This window comes from Phacochoerus africanus, chromosome 4 (assembly GCF_016906955.1).
Source record: "Phacochoerus africanus isolate WHEZ1 chromosome 4, ROS_Pafr_v1, whole genome shotgun sequence".
Lineage (NCBI taxonomy): Eukaryota > Metazoa > Chordata > Mammalia > Artiodactyla > Suidae > Phacochoerus > Phacochoerus africanus.
Genome location: NC_062547.1, coordinates 48,113,247 through 48,130,375, shown reverse-complemented (window position 1 = coordinate 48,130,375; position 17,129 = coordinate 48,113,247). Strand labels below are relative to the sequence as shown.

General features: G+C 40.5%; 1 protein-coding gene and 1 long non-coding RNA gene across 5 annotated transcripts in view; one reads left to right on the top strand and one right to left on the bottom strand.

Moving 5' to 3' along the window:
* The window catches only part of LOC125125367 (uncharacterized), a 95,936-nt gene extending 79,539 nt beyond the window's left edge, over nt 1-16,397 (bottom strand). For both annotated transcript variants that reach the window (XR_007134411.1, XR_007134412.1), the window contains exons 1-2: nt 15,852-16,397; nt 13,435-13,550 (exon numbers count right to left, since the gene is read on the bottom strand). This is a non-coding gene — a long non-coding RNA (uncharacterized LOC125125367). The remainder of the gene's footprint in view (nt 1-13,434; nt 13,551-15,851) is intronic.
* A 401-nt stretch (nt 16,398-16,798) lies between these two features.
* TEAD1 (TEA domain transcription factor 1) overlaps nt 16,799-17,129 on the top strand; it is a 274,411-nt gene continuing 274,080 nt past the window's right edge. For 2 of the 3 annotated variants that reach the window (XM_047776264.1, XM_047776265.1), the window contains exon 1: nt 16,799-17,055. The gene's annotated coding sequence lies outside the window, so the exon portion shown is untranslated. The remainder of the gene's footprint in view (nt 17,056-17,129) is intronic. The other variant, XM_047776266.1, reaches the window with a different exon arrangement.

Here is a 17,129-nt window from a genome sequence, read left to right as displayed (position 1 = left end):
TTTTGCTTGCACAAGCTCCCTCCCTCTCTCTTTCTCTCACTCCTTTCATCCCTCCTCCTCTTCAACTCCCTCTTTCTTCTTCTCTCCCTGTCTTCTTCCCAATACCTACCTCTGAGTTCAGGCCACCATCTTGTGAGGAAACCCAAGAAATATGAAGAGATCCATGTAAAGAGAAAGTGAGTCTGTTTGCCAAGAGCCAACACCAACTTGGCAGCCACATGAGTGAACAATCTAAAGTGGAAACTCTAATCCCAGCAAACCTTCAGATAACTGCATTCCTAACTCACATCTGACTACAATCTCATGACAGATCACAAGCCATTCCCAAGTATCTGGCCCAGAGAAAGCATGAAATAAATGATTATTACTGTTTTAATACATTGTTTTAGAGAGATTTGTACCCAGCACTAGATAAATAATACAATAGGAAACTATGTGATAAAGCCTAGAGGATCATGAAAGACTCACTTGATGAAATAACATTTGAGCAAAAAACAGAAGGAGAGGGATGAATTAGATAAAGAGGAAGGAAAAATGCTCCAAAGAGCTGTACTAACACAAACAAGGACCCTGCTGGGCAAAGGATAAATTTGAGGAACTAAAGGTTTTCCAGTGTGCCCAGGGATACACAGTTGGGAGCAAGAGATGCAAGATGCTTGAAAAAGTAGGGAGAGGCTGGATCATGCAGGGCCTTAGAATGACTTTTCTTAAATGTGGAAGAACACTCACAAAGGGGATTCAGCAGGTAGGAATGTATCAAGCCCATCATCTAGATTTCTGATGTTTTTCCCAGAGATGCGAAACACCTGATCAGGACCATATTCATAGTGGAAGATCATAATTTTGGAAAGGTCGTTTGACCGATTTTTGAGATGCCCAGATGATGTTGTTGGGCAGAAAAATGTGTGTATGCATATATACGCATAAGAGTTCCAAGGAGACATGTGGATATGCATGTTTGAAAGACTACAGCAAATAAATAGTAACTGAAACCAATTCCAGCTGGACTCAGCTGGAGACAGAATATAAAGTGAAAATAAAAGAAAAGCTAGAACCCAGAACTATAAGATTTAATAGCTAGAGGAGAATAGGTCAGCAAAGGAAAATGAGAAAGGGCAACCTGATATGCTGGAGGAAATCTAGGAGATTGTGCCAGAGAGAGAGAGCAGTTGTTTCAGAGAGGTGACGGTGGATCAATAATGTCAAATGATCCAAGATGGGCAGATGAAAGGTCCATTGAACTAGCTACACTGAATCATGAGGGCTAGTAGGATACCTGTTTTGATGGAGTAAGTAATGAAGGCAGAAGCCCAATTGGAGAGAATAGAGGACTAGTAGGGGGTAAAGAAAGGGAGGTGATGAGGTCAGACAATTCCTTTTGGGTGTTTAGCTGTGAAAGTGAGGAGAGAGGTCAGTAGGAGGGGATGAGGTTAGAGCAATAGGTTATTGTCTGTTGTTTTTAAGATGGGAGGGAGCTTAGTGTACATTTAAATGCTGATGGAAAGGATAGAGGGAAGCTGAAAGTCTGAAAGACAGGGAATTAAGTATTCTGAAAGGATCATGGGAAGTTGAGAAGGGATAGGATTCAGAACAAAGTCAAGCCTTGGACACAAGGAAGGTATTTGAATATTGACAGGACTCTAACTTTTTTCTTTCTTTCTTTCTTTTTTTTTTTTTCTTTTTAGGGACACACCTGCAGCATATGGAAATCCCGAGGCTAGGGGTCCAGCTGGAGCTGCAGCTGTCGGCCTATGCCACAGCCACAGCAATGCCAGATCCGAGCCTCACCACAGCTCACCACAATGCCAGATCCTTAACCCACTGAGCGAGGCCAGGGATCGAACCCAAGTCCTTCTGGATGCTAGTCAGGTTCCTTTCCACTGTACCACAATAGGAACTCCTCTAACTTTCGTTGTTAATGTTTAGATACTGTGAAATATGGTCACCAAGATGGTGACACAGGTTGTTTGTGTCTTGCTCTCTCTCATGAGAGGAACAACTAACAACTTTTCCAAAACAAGACACAACTGAGAGAATCCCAGAATATAGGGGTAAGGCTAAAGCACCTCCTGCAACACAGTAGATGTCATTAGAAGGTAGGAGAAACAGCTACATCTTAGCTGCACTGCACACCTCCTCCTCCAGACCAGCACCAGCACCATGAACAAAGGTCTCCCCTGAGCCTCTGCTTTTCTCATTGGGAAAAGAGAAATCCAGAGAGAGCAACCATGATCCCCCAGCATTGTGGGCTGCTCTGTGGGAACCCCTGTTCTCTCATTTCCTAGAACTACAGGAAATCTGACTGTGAAGAGAAGAGGGGAGGGGCTTGCAACAACCAGCAAATGGATCTGGGTAGATTGAGTTTATACTGTACAGTGCCCAGATAGTAATCCCAACTAGAGCTTTGATCATCTGCAGAACTGACATGGGTGGCACCCTCTTACTAGAGAACTTGGCGTAGTGCAGATCTGTCTGATATAGTCTTCAAACAAGGAGTTTTGCTGGCCCTAGACCCTGGTTTGCCCATGCCCAGGCAAGCAGCTGAATCACAGTCCTACCCCTGACCCCACTGCTGTAGAGGAGTGTCTTCTGGCCCCATCTGACCAGAATGGCTGGCAACAACTCTTGAAAGCAAAGTGGCCCAGCAGTGCTCAGGTTTATTGCTCCCAGAGCAAAGCCAGTAAGGAACATGGAATGTTCCATGCTACACACAAGCAAGAGAATTAACTGACAGCCAAGGATGCTGGTACCTCCCAGCCCTTCCCCGGAGAGAGGGAAGTTGAAAATTACCTAGAGCAGTCTCTCTCCCTCCTGTCAAGGGAAGGAAGCTATTACATAACTCCATCCACAGTGGAGAGTGCCTTGCAGCCTTATCTGACCAGAAGGGCTATACGAAACTCCTGGAAACTAGCACAGCCCTACCTAAACAGAGAGGCTGATGGGCAGACTTGACAGTTTGCAGAACACAGCCAGTGGCCTTATTCAGTCAAGGAACTTGGGGTGCGGATCAGCTTGAGTTAAGAGAACAAACATAGAATTTTACCAGCTTTAGAGCTGTTTCTCCCACTGTGCCTGGGCAGGAAATCTAATTTGTAGTTCTGCTCATCACAGAACACAGCTGTCAGCCTGACTGACCAGGAACCCAACCAGAATATATGGGAAATGTGCCCATTCAACAGTGGTACGTGAACAGAGAGCACAGCCTCTGGCTTTCCCCTTTTGCAGAGTAAAACTGGTGGCCCCACTTGGCCAGGGAATTCAGCGCATAGTCTGTCCTGATTCAGGTCCCCAAACAGCAAATGTACAAGCAGGGGTCCTGTCTCACTGCCCTGCCAGGGCAGGGATGCTAATTCATAGTCCTATCTACTACTGAATACAGCACCCAGTCCCGATCAGAGAACCATGGGGAGGCAACCATGGACCCCATCCTAGAGCCCCATGTGGGTAGGGAACAATGCCAGCAGTCCTATCCAACTGTTCTCAGCCAGTGGGACATGCTCTCCACCCATGTCCTCAGAGCTTAAACAGTTGCCTTGCCCTAAAATAAACCATAATTCCAGGCGCCACCTGCTGAAGGACATTACCAGCAGACACACCCAGAAACCCAACTAAACTGACTGGTGAACAACTGTTTCCCCCAAAGAAAACCTGTAAAATCTGGAAGAGAAACCCTATTTCTCAAATGTGCAAATGCCAACATAAAGAATCAAGGATTATGAAAATCAGGTAAAGGAGTTCCCGTCGTGGCGCAGTGGTTAACGAATCCGACTAGGAACCATGAGGTTGCGGGTTCGGTCCCTGCCCTTGCTCAGTGGGTTAACAATCCGGCGTTGCCGTGAGCTGTGGTGTAGGTCACAGACACGGCTCGGATCCCGTGTTGCTGTGGCTCTGGCATAGGCCAGTGGCTACAGCTCCGATTAGACCCCTAGCCTGGGAACCTCCATGTGCCATGGGAGTGGCCCCAGAAAAGGCAAAAAAACAAAAAACAAACAAACAAAAAATTGCCTCAGGAAAAAAGGAGGGATACAGACTTTCTGAAACAGCCAAAAGCTGAGGAAGTTCATTACCACCAGACCCGCCTTATGAGAAATGTTAAAGAGTTCTTTGAGTAGAAGTAAAATAATGATAATTAATATTATAAAAACATTTAAAAAGTAGTGTAAAACTCACTGGTAATGGTAAATATATAGTCACAGTTAGATTCTGCAAAATGGTAATAGCAGTGCATAATTCACTTACAACTCCAGTTAAAAATTTTTAAAGTAATAAAAATAGCCATGACTACTCAGCCATAAAAAGGAAAAAAAATAATGCCATTCACAGCAACATGGATGCAACTAGAGATTATCATACTAAGTGAAGTAAGTCAGAAAGAAAAGGAAAAATGCTATATGATATTGTTTATATGTGGAATCTAAAATATGGCACAAATGAACCTGTCTATAAAACAGAAACAGACTCATAGAGAATAGACTTGTGGCTGTCAAGGGGAAGGAGGGAGGGAGTGACATGGACTAGAAGTTTGGGGTTAGTAGATGCAAATTATTATATTTAGAATGGATAAACAACAAGGTTCGAACTGCCTGGGATAGAACATGATGGAAAATAATATTTTAAAAAGTGAATATATATATATATATATATATATATATATATATATGTCAATTTGCTGTACAGTATAAATTAGCACATCTTAAATCAACTATAATTTTTTAAATGCCATAATTACAATAATTTGTTATTAGCTACATAATATTGAAAATATGTAAACTGAAACAGCAAAAACCTAAAATGTGCAAAAGTTTATAAATTCTATTGAGGCTAGGTTGTTATCAGTTTAAAATACAGTGTAATAAGTTTAAGATTATTTCGGAGCTCCCTTATGGTGCAGTGGGTTAAGGATCCAGTGCTGTCACTATGGCAGCTTGGGTCACTGCTGTGGTGTGGGTTCTATCCTTGCCTGGGAATTTCCACATGCTACAGGCACAGCCAAAAAAAAAAAAAGAGAGAGAGAGATTTTATATAAGCCTCATGGTATCTACAAGGGAAAATCTTCTAGTAATTACACAAAAGCACATGATAAAGAAATTAAAGCATCCTGATACCAAAAGACATCAAAACCCCGAAAAACCCACACCAGCTTAAAAAAACCAGGAACAACAGATCTATAAAACATCCAGAAAACAATTTAAAAAATGGTAATAATAAGCCCTTATCAGTAAATACTTTACATATATATAGATTAATTTTTAAAAAAGATTTAGAATGGATAAATCAATAAAAAACAAACCATGATCCAACAATATGCTGCCTGTAAGAGACTCACTTTAGCCTTAAAGATACACATAAACCAAGAATGAAGGGGTAGAAAAAGACATTTCAAGTAAATGGTAACTAAAGAAAGCAGGGATAGCTATACTTATATCAGTCAAAATTGGCTTAAAACTAAAAATAGTGAAAAGATACAAAGAAGGTCATTATATAATGATAAAAGGGGAGTTCCCTTGATGGCTCAGAGGATTAAGGATCTGGTGTTGTGGTGTTGTCACTGCTGGGCTCTGCTGTGGTGTGGGTTCAATCACTGGTCCAAGAACTTTCACATGCTGTGTGTGGCCAATAAAAAGGGGGTAGGGAGGCAATACATGAGGAAGATATAACAATTGAAATTATTTATACAACCACTAAATATATAAAGCAAAAACTAACAGAACTAAAAGGAGAAATAAACAGTAATACAATAATAGTTGGGGACTTTAATACCCCACTCTCAACAATGGATAGATCATCCAGAGAATACATAAGGAAACTATTTGAACCAAACAGACGTAACAGGTATGTACAGAATATCCTGTAAAACAATAGCAGAATATTTTCTTCTCAAGTGCATTTGGAACATTTTCTAGGGTAGATCATATGGTAGGCCATAAAACAAGTCTTAGCTGATTTAAGAAGACTGAATCATACTGAGTATCTTCTCTGACCATAATCTCATGAAACTAGAAATCAGTAACACTACCCAAAGCAATCTACAGATTAAATGCAATCCCTATCAAATTACCCATGACATTTTTCACAGAACTAGAACAAACAATCCAAACATTTATATGGAACCACAAAAGACCCAGAATCGCAAAAGCAATCCTGAGAAACAAAAAACAAGCAGGAGGCATAACTCTCCCAGACTTCAAGAAATACTACAAAGCCACAGTCATCAAAACAGTGTGGTACTGGTATCAAAACAGACAGACAGACCCATGGAACAGAATAGAGAATCCGGAAATAAACCCTGACACCTATGGTCAATTAATCTTTGACAAGGGAGGCAAGAACATCAAATGGGAAAAAGAAAATCTATTCAGCAAGCATTGCTGGGAAACCTGGACAGCTGCATGCAAAGCAATGAAACTAGAACACACCCTCACACCATGCACAAAAATAAACTCCAAATAACTGAAAGACTTACATATACGACAGGACACCATCAAACTCCTAGAAGAAAACATAGGCAAAACACTCTCGGACATCAACCTCATGAATATTTTCTCAGGTCAGTCTCCCAAAGCAATCGAAATCAGAGCAAACATAAACCCATGGGACCTCATCAAACTGAAAAGCTTTTGCACAGCAAAGGAAACCCAAAAGAAAACAAAAAGACAACTTACAGAATGGGAGAAAATAGTTTCAAATGATGCAACCGACAAGGGCTTAATCTCTAGAATATATAAACAACTTATACAACCCAGCAGCAAAAAAGCCAATCAAGCAATGGAAAAATGGGCAAAAGACCTGAATAGACATTTCTCCAAAGAAGATATACAGATGGCCAACAAACACATGAAAAAATGCTCAACATCGCTGACTATAAGAGAAATGCAAATCTAAACTACCATGAGATATCACCTCACACCAGTCAGAATGGCCATCATTAATAAATCCACAAATAACAAGTGCTAGAGGGGGTGTGGAGAAAAGGGAACCCTCCTGCACTGCTGGTGGGAATGTCAACTGGTACAGCCACTATGGAGAACAGTTTGGAGATACCTTAGAAATCTATACATAGAACTTCCATATGACCCTGCAATCCCACTCTTGGGCATCTATCCGGACAAAACTCTACTTAAAAGAGGCACGTGCACCCGCATGTTCATTGCAGCCCTATTCACAATAGCCAGGACGTGGAAACAACCCAAATGTCCATCGACAGAGGATTGGATTCGGAAGAGGTGGTATATATACACAATGGAATACTACTCAGCCATAAAAAGGAATGACATAATGCCATTTGCAGCAACATGGATGGAACTAGAGAATCTCATCCTGAGTGAAATGGGCCAGAAAGACAAAGACAAATACCATATGATATCACTTATAACTGGAATCTAATATCCAGCACAAATGAACATCTCAGAAAAGAAAATCATGGACTTGGAGAAGAGACTTGTGGCTGCCTGATGGGAGGGGGAGGGAGTGGGAGGGATTGGGAGCTTGGGCTTATCAGACACAACTTAGAATAGATTTACAAGGAGATCCTGCTGAGTAGCATTGAGAACTTTGTCTAGATACTCATGTTGCAACAGAACAAAGGCTGGGGAAAAAAATGTAATTGTAATGTACACATGTAAGGATAACTTGATCCCCTGCTGTACAGTGGGAAAATTAAAAAAAAAAAAAGAAATCAGTAACAGAAGAAAAACTGGACAATTCATAACCATCAGAAATTAAACACTCTCCAGAACAAGTGGATCAAAGAAGAAATTAAAGGGGAAATAAAAAAGTTTCTTGAGAAAAAAAAAATGGGAAATCAACACATCAGAACTTGTGAAATGCAGCAAAAGCAGTTTTAAGAAGAAATTCATAGAAATAAACACTTACATGAAAAAGCAAGAATGATCCCAAATAAACAACCTAACTCTTTACTTTAAGGAACCAGTAAAAGAGGAACAAATCTGAACCCAAAGTTAGTAGAAGAAAGAAAACCATAAAGATTAGATTGGAAATAAATGAAACAGAGAACAGAAAAATAATAGAAATGATTAACCAAACTAAGAGTTGGTTCTTTGAGTAGATAAACAAAATTGACAAACCCTCAGCTAGACTAACCAAGGAAAAAAGAGAAAGGACCCAAGTCAACAAAATTATAGCTGAAAAAGAAAACATTACAATTGATACCACAGAAATTCAAAGGATCACAGACAGCTACTATAAACAACTAAATACCAACAAACTAGACAACCTAGAAAAAAATGTAAAGATTCTTAGAAATATATAACTAACTTAAACTGAATCAGGAAAAAATAGAAAACCTAAAGACCAACTGCTAGAAAGGAGATTGAATCAGAAATCAAAAATCTCCAAATAATGAAAAGCCCAGGAACAGATGGCTTCAGTAGTAAATTTTTACCAAACATTTAAAGATGACACCAGTTCTCAAACTCTTCCAACAAAATCAAAGAGAGCCAAAACCATCTTGAGATAGAAAAGTGAAACTGGAGGAAGCAGGCTTCCTGGCTTAAGACTATGCTACAAAGCTACAGTCATCAAAACAATATGGTACTGGCACCAAAACAGAAATAAAGATCAACAGAACCAGATAGAAAGTCCAGAAATAAACCCACAGACCTATGGTCAACTACTCTGTGATAAAGAAGGCAAGAATATACAATGAAGAAAAGAGTCTCTTCAATAAGTGGTTCTGGGAAAACTGCATAGCTCCAAATAAAAGAATGAAATTTGAACATTCTTTAACACCATGCACAAAAATAAACTCAAAATGGCTTACAGATCTAAATGTACAAAACTCTTAGAGGAAAACATAGTCAGAACATGCTCTGACATAAATTGCAGCAATATATTTTTTAATCCACGTTAGAGTAATGAAAATAAAAAGAAAAATAAACAAATCATATCTAATTAAACTTAAAATCTTTTGCACAGCAAGGGAAATCATAAACAAAATAAAAATACAACCCATGGGATGGGAGAAAATATTTGCAAAGTGACCGATAAAGGATTGATCTTCAAAATATACAAACAACTTATGTAGCTCAATATTAAAAAAAACAATCAACCCAATCAAAAAATGGGCAGAAGATTTAAACAGACATTTCTCCAAAGAAGACAGATGGATGAAAAGATGATCATCATTACTAATTATTTGAGAAATGCAAATCAAAACTACAATGAGGTATCACCTCCCTTTGGTCAGAATGGCCATCATCCCAAAGTCTACAAACAATAAATGCTGGAGAGGGTATGGAGAAAAGGGCACCCTCTTACACTGTTGGTGGGCATGTAAGCTGGTGCAACCACTATCAAGAACAGTATGGAGGTTCCTCAACTAAATATAGAACTATCATATGATCCAGCAAACCCACTCCTGAACATCTATCTGGAGAAAACCATAATTCGAAAATACATGCACCCAATGTTCACTGTAGTACTATTTACTATAGCCAAGACATGGAAACAACATAAATGTCCATTGACAGAGGAATGGATAAAGATGATGTGGTATATATATGCTATGGAATATTACTCAGCCATTAAAAAGACTGAAATAATGCCATTTGCAGCAACATGAATGGACATAGAGATCATCATACTAAGTGAAGTAAGTCAAACAGAAAGACAAATACTATATAATATCATTTTTATGTGGACTCTAAAAAAAAAATACAGAAGTTCCTGTCATGGTTCAGAAGATTAAGAACACGACATAGTATCTGTAAGGATGCAGGTTCAGCGTCTGGCACTCAGTGGGTTGAGGATCCAGCATTGCCACAAGCTGTGGTGTAGGTCGCAGGTGTGGCTTGGATCCCAGTATTGCTGTGGCTGTGGTGTAGGACAGCAGCTGTAACTCCAACTCAATCCTCAGCCTGGGAACATCCATATGCCACAGGTGTGGCTTTAAAAAATAAAATAAACAAATGAACTTATTTACAAAACAGAAATAGACTTATAGACTTGGAAAAAAGACTTATGGTTACCAAAGGGGAAAGGTAAGGGGTAGGGGTGGATTGGGGGTTTGGGACTGGCATATGCACACTATTACATAAGGAATTGATGTTGAATGGGGACCTGCTGTATAGTACAGGTAACTCTACTCAATATTGATAACCTATATGGAAAAAAATCTAAAAAAGAATGGATATGTGTATAAGTATAATTGAATCACTTTATGGTGTAGCAGAAATTAATACAACATTGTAAATCGACTATACTTCAATAAAACTTTATAAAACGAAAAAAAGTCAAATAGTAGGAAGCACTCCCAAACTCATTTTACTAGCCATTATTATCATGATACCAAAGCTAGAAAAGGACACTACTAGAAAACTATAGGCCAATATCCCTGGTGAACACTGATACAAAATTTTTCTATAAAATTGCAGAAACTGAATTCAGCAGCACCATATACCATGATGAATGGGATTTAACCCTGGGATGCAATGATGACTCAACAGAGGCAAATCAATGTGATACATCACATTCATAGAATAAAGGAATTATATGATCATCTCAATATATTCAGGAAAAGCATTTGACAAATTTCAACATCCATTCATGATAAATACTCCTAATACATTAAGCATAGAAAGAATACATCTTAACATAATAAAGGCCATATATGACAAACCCCTGGGTAACATCATTTTCAAAGGTTAAAGATTGAAAGATTTTTCTCCAAGATCAGAAAGAAGACACAAGAGTGCCCACTCTCATCGCTCCTATTCAGTATATTGGTAGAAGTCCTAGCTAGAGCAATCAGGCAAGAAAAAAGTAAATGGTATTAGAATTGGAACCGAAGAAGTAAAATTGTCTCTATTTGCAAATGACATGATTTTATATATAGATAATCCTAAAGGCTCAATCGAAAAACTGTTAGATCTATGTAACAAATTCAGTAAAGTAGCGGGATATAAAATTAGCATACAATAATCAGTAGTGTTTCTATACACTATTAATGAATTTTCTGAAAAGGAAACAAATTGATTCCATTTACAATAGCATTTGTAAATAAAATATTAACAAATAAATTTAGGTAAGAGAGTGAGAGATCTTTACTCTGAAAACTATAACACCTTGAGCAAAGAAAGCAAAGATACAAATAAATGGAAAGGTATCCCATGTACATCAATTGGAAGAATTAACATTGTTAAAATGTTAATAATACCACCAAAAGCCATGTATAAATTCAATGCAACCGCTACCGAGATGCCAATGGCACATTTTTTTTAATAAAAATAGAAAGAAAAAAAAAACACCTAAAATTTATATGAAACCACAAGACTTCAAATCGGCCAAAGAAATCCTGATAGAGAAGAACAACGCAGGAGGTATCAAGCTATACTGTGCGGCTATGGGCTTGAAAACGATACAGTATTGGCATAAAAACAGACAAATAAACCAGTAGAAGAGAACCTAGAGCTCAGAAATACAATCAAGCATATATGATCACCAATATTTGATAAGGGAGCCAAGAATACTCAGTACAGAAAAGACATCTTTCAGTGTCGTTGGGATAATTAGATATTCACAGGTAAAGTAATAAAAATGAACCCATATACCACCCATTTAAATTAACTTAAAATGGGTTAATGACTTAAATTTAAGACCTGAAACCATGAAACTCCTAGAAGAAAACATAGGAAGAGCGGTCCTTCACATGGGTCTTGGTATTGATTTTTTGGGTATGACACCTAAAATACACACAGCAAAATTAAAAATAAACAGCTGGAACTACATACATCAAACTAAGAAGTTTCTTCACAGCAAGAGAAACCATCAATAAAGTGAAAAGATAAAATATAGAATGGGAAAAAATATTTGCAAACCATATGTCTAAGGAGTAGATATTTAAAATACACAAAAAACTCATAACTCAATAGCAACAACCCAAATAACCCAATTAACCAAATGAGCAAAGGACCTGAACAGACCCTTCGCTCGAGACCACAGGTACACGAAAAGATCCTCAATGTCATTAGTCTTAGGGAGCTGCAAATTAAAGCCACAATGAGATCTCACTTCATGTCTGTCAGAATGTGCACAATCTAAAAGATAAGAGAAAACAAATACTGGCATGGCTGTGGAGAATAGGGAAACCTGTGCACTGTTGGTGGGATTGTAAATTGATATAAACACCATAGAAAATGGTATGGAGGATCATCAAAAAATTAAACATAGAACTACCATATGACCCAGCAATTCCACTTCTGGCAATACATCTCAAGGAATCAAAAACACTAACTTGAAACGTTATCTGCACCCCCATGTTCACAACAGCATTATTTATAATAGCCAAGACATGGAAACAAACTAAGAGTCCATCAGTGGATGAACAGATCAAGAGGTTGTGATATACACACAGAGGACTATCATGCAGCCATAAAAGTGGAAATTCTACCATTTGTTACAATGTGAATGAAGGCTGAAGGAATTATGCTAAGTGAAATATGTCACACAGAGAAAGACAAATACTATGTGATCTCACTTATATGTGGAATCTTAAACAAACAAATGAACTCAATAGCCATAGAAAAAGAGATCAGAATTGTGGCTACCAAAATTGTAGGAAATGACAGGAAAGTGATCAAAAGGTACAAACTTTCAGTAATGAGATAAATATTAGAAATGTAACATAACATTAGGAATGTAGTATAGCTAACACTACTGTATGTTATAAAGGAAAGAACACTAAAAGAGCAAATCCTAGGAGTTATCACAAGGAAAAAATTGCTTCCTTCTTTCTTTTCTGTTTATTCTATCTATAGGAGAAGATGGATGTTAGCTGAACCTATTTATATAAGTCAAATCATCATGCTGTGTGCCTTAAACCTACACAGGGATGCATGTCAATTATTTCTCAATAAAACTTGAACCAAATTATGAAATGCAACAGATAAGTAGAAAAAGTGCTTAAAATAAATACATAGCTTAATAAATCATTGTAATAAATATCCACGTAACCAGACAATAATGTAACATTGCTGTACTCCAGAAGCCTCCTTTCCCATCTTTTCTCTCTTTGTCCCAACATCATATCATCAGCGATAACTGCTACCCCAGATTTATTGGTAAATACTTCATGTTCTTCTATCTAGTCCCCCACTTCTAGTTCTGTTACATAATTTTATACCTCTAATCAATGCTGTTAAATTTTGCTTATTTTTGAACTTTATGTAAACACAATTGTACTGCATGGATTCTTTCATTTCACACTTCACTCAATATTACATTTTTAGCATTTATCCATGTTGTTGCATATAGCTGAACTTCATTCATTTCAACCTTGTATAGTATTCCATTGTATGATTATATCACGATTCATTTATCCTTTCTACTATTAGTGGACATTTGGGTTGTTTCTTGTTTGAGGTTATTACAAAAATGCCCCAAGAACATTCTTATACATGTGTCCTGGTGCACACGTACCTGAGTTTCTCTTGGCTGTATTCCTAAGGGGAACTTCTGGCTCATAGAGTATGTATAACTTCAACTCTAATAGCTGATACCAAACTTCTCCAACAAAGTTGTACAAATTTACACTCCTATAAGAATAGCGGGTCAATGTCATTAGAAATGAGACAAATTGTATCATTACCATTAATCATACATTTTTACTTTTCTTCCATAGCAATATCTTCCCGAGCCGGGTGCTTGCTTAGGGTAAATTCTAATTCAGTGACTTTCCTTTTTATTTTCAGGCTACTCAGAGTTTCTGCCTCAGCAGAATTGTTACCACTAAGTGGATCCCTGTTTCTCTCATACCTTACCAGTTAGATTCTTCAAAGGTAAAACCTAAAGGTAACAAATTCTTTTATCATAGGTGATACATATAATTGTTACATTTTAGGGTGGGTCATTCTCTGCAGGTGGTTGATCCTTTGTGTTCAGTATTCTACTGCCTTTGAGCTGTTGAGTGGAAGGTTAAGAGCATGAAATATGGAGCTGGACTGCCTAAGTTTGAATCCTCACTTTGTACTTTCTAGCTGTACATTATTTCACCTCTTTGTCTCTCATTTTGCTCATTTATAAAAAGAGAATAAATAAAAACACCTACCTCATAGGGTGACTACAGGGATTAAATGAGGTAATACATAGGAAGTACTCAGAACATTATTCTATTGTTTTGACATATACCATTTCAGTTTTGCGAGCAGTAGAGGAGTTATGAACATGGGCTGAAGTCAGAAGTTATTCAGGCTCTGGCTCTATACTTTGCTGATAGTGGGACTGCAAGCAAGTCGTATAACCTCCCTCTACCCCATTTCCTCCCCTGTATAAATTTAGCTAATAATCGCTAAATTGCTGCCTTGTCTGGGTGCCATGAGGATAAACTGAGATGGCAAATGCAAAATACCAAGGGTTAAGTATTAGTGTAGAACATGGTAGTTGCCATCATTTTAGCAGGTGGCAACTACTTTTCCTGCCTTCAGATACTGGGGATGAAGAGCTCCTGGGCCCTAAATCCTTAGCTCCTCTGCACTGATCAATGAGTGGCTAAAAATAATGAGAACATGTGGAAGGTAGGGTGGAGAGACCATGAAAGTGACTGCTATTTATGTGTAGGTCCTGGGCAGTGTACACTTAGCTAAATGATACCCAGTCCACTTTCTAGAGGCTCAGATATGGGGCACCCCCTCCACCCCAAGCTGGAAACTAATATGATACAAGTGTCTGGAGCAAGGAGTTTTGAAGGTCCTAGGGAGGAAATCTATGCAAGCAGTCTTTATGGACGAAAAGGTTTTTGATATGAGTCTCAAAAAAATGCATGTAGATGGGTGAAACTGGAGAAACTTCCGGTCAGGCAGTCGCAGTATGTCAGAAGAGCTGAATCCCAGGCCAAAGAATTTTTCCTTAATTCAGTAAGGATTGGGAGACCTTGCATTGCCAGGTGGCTGTGAGATGAGAGCTAGTATTTGAAAGGCACACAGGTGTACTGGGCTAATAAACAGTAGTTTAGAAACCCTACTGCCTGACACTGTCATCAGATCCTAGCTGACATATTTAGGAGAGATATGCCTAGTACAGTTTTAATACCAAATTTGGTGTTTTCCTAACAAATTTCCAAAAACCAGAGTTAAGGGAGCTCATCATTATTGTAAGCCTCATTGTATCACCTTATTATCGGAAATGAGTTAAAACACATCGGTACTGACTGTGGTGGTGGATACCTAATACAGGTGAGGAAATTGTATAAAACGAAATACAGGTGCACACAAATGAGTACAAATAACACTTGGGAAATTTGAATAAGATGTGGTGGATTGTATCAATGTCAATATCCTGACTGTGATATTATAGTTAGGACATTACCATTGGTGAGAAATAGGCAAGGTGAACAAAAGATTTCTCTGCATCATTTTTTTTACAACTGCATGTAAATATTCAATTTTTTCAACACAAATTTCAATTAAAATGCATTAGTTAAAGCTATGCTTTGTAGAAAACGTGCCATCACATTCCATTTCCTTCATATTTAGGGGATTCCTGGGTCACACAAAACAGGAGGCTGAAAAAAGGCGGCATTATGGATCGTGGGGCCCCAACTGGAAAGGAGAGCAAAATGCCCCAAGGAAAGGGGTTAACAGCACAGGGATCGCTTTGCTACTTGGATCTAAGTGAAACTGCCAGTTACAATTACTCCAAACCTAGTTGCTTTCTGATTTACCCACAGTGTCTACTATGTCACTTTACTGTCACTACCTCCAAAGATACAGTTAAAGTTAGTCTAGGTGTAAGCGAAGTTTACCCACAAAGCAAAAAGAAAAAAAAAAGAAAAAGAAAAAGAAAAAAAAAGTGACGTGAAGGTGCAGGATGCAGCATTAAAAAGTTAGGGATTTTTTTACCTGACTCATTGCTTTCGAAAAGCACAATTCGCAGGGATTAGTGAACTTGATTTCTTGAGCGACTTGGAGGAGACCGTGTTAGCGGGGCAGGATTATTACAAACCCGGCAATTATCTTTTCCCCCCGGCTATGCTAAAGGTTTCTCTTCTCAACAGTAGGGCTGACTTCGACTTGAGCGAGAGCCCTGAACTTTTATAAAGTGAAAAAGAGGGAAAGCAATTGCAGGCTGGGAATCCGGCCCCGGGAAGGCGTCCACTGTGATAGAGAACAACGTAAATTTCCAGTAGAGAAACTTCTCTTCCCCATCCTTGCAGACTTCCGCGAGACCAGGAGCGCTGTAGGCAACAGCCCAACCTTCCGCGTCCCGGTAGAGGGAAACTGAGGCACTGCAGGAGCTTCGAGCGCAGCTCGAACCTCATCGCCCGCCCCACGGAGGGAACCTAGGTTTCCACAGTTTTCCGCGCAGCGCAGGCACAGCCAAGGCGCCCTCCCCCAGTCCGCCCCGCCCAGCTCGGGACAAAGCCCGGAGCCCGCTCCCGGAGGGGGCAGGGCGGCTCCCGCGCGCGCCCGGCTCCCCCGTGGGCGCGAGACTCCGCCCCGCCGCTCCTCCGGGGGGAGCCCGCGCCCCAACGGCTAGGCGGCGGAGCCGGGCCCGCCCCGAATCCCCATGACGTCACCGGCGGCGGCAGGCCCCGCCCCCGGCCCCGGGCGGCAGGCCGCATGACGTCACCGAGGCCCCACCCCTCCGGAGCGAGTTCGGTCCTGGCGTTCATTTCATTCCTGTCCTCATTCCGAACATTCTTAGCATCGCTCGCGCCTTGCCGCGCTGCCCGAGCCGAGCCGAGCCTCTGCAGCCGCCGCCGCGGCCCCGCCGCCCGCCGCGGGCGCCCACCAAGCACTTTGCAGACTCGCTTCCACCCTGCGGGCCAGTCCGCGCGGCGGGGCCCGGGCCCGGGGCGGCCGCGTCCGGGGACAGGCCATGCAGTGAAGCCCCCCCACCCCGTCCACCTTTGCCCGGAGCCGCGGGCAGCAGCCCCGTACGCCCAGCCGGCCCCCGGGCAGGAGCAGTGCTAACAGGGGTGGGGTGGCCCAGCCCGGGGACTGGGAGCCGGGGAGGGAGCCGGGCTCCGAGCTGAAAGCGAGGGAAGCGGCGCCGAAGTTTGCCCCGGACTCGCCGGGCGCTGCGGCGGCTCTCTTCGCCGAGGTAAGTTGGCGCGCGGGGCTGATGCTGGGTGCGGGGGGTGCGCCGGGCGTCGGGGCGGGGGGACGGCGGCGTCC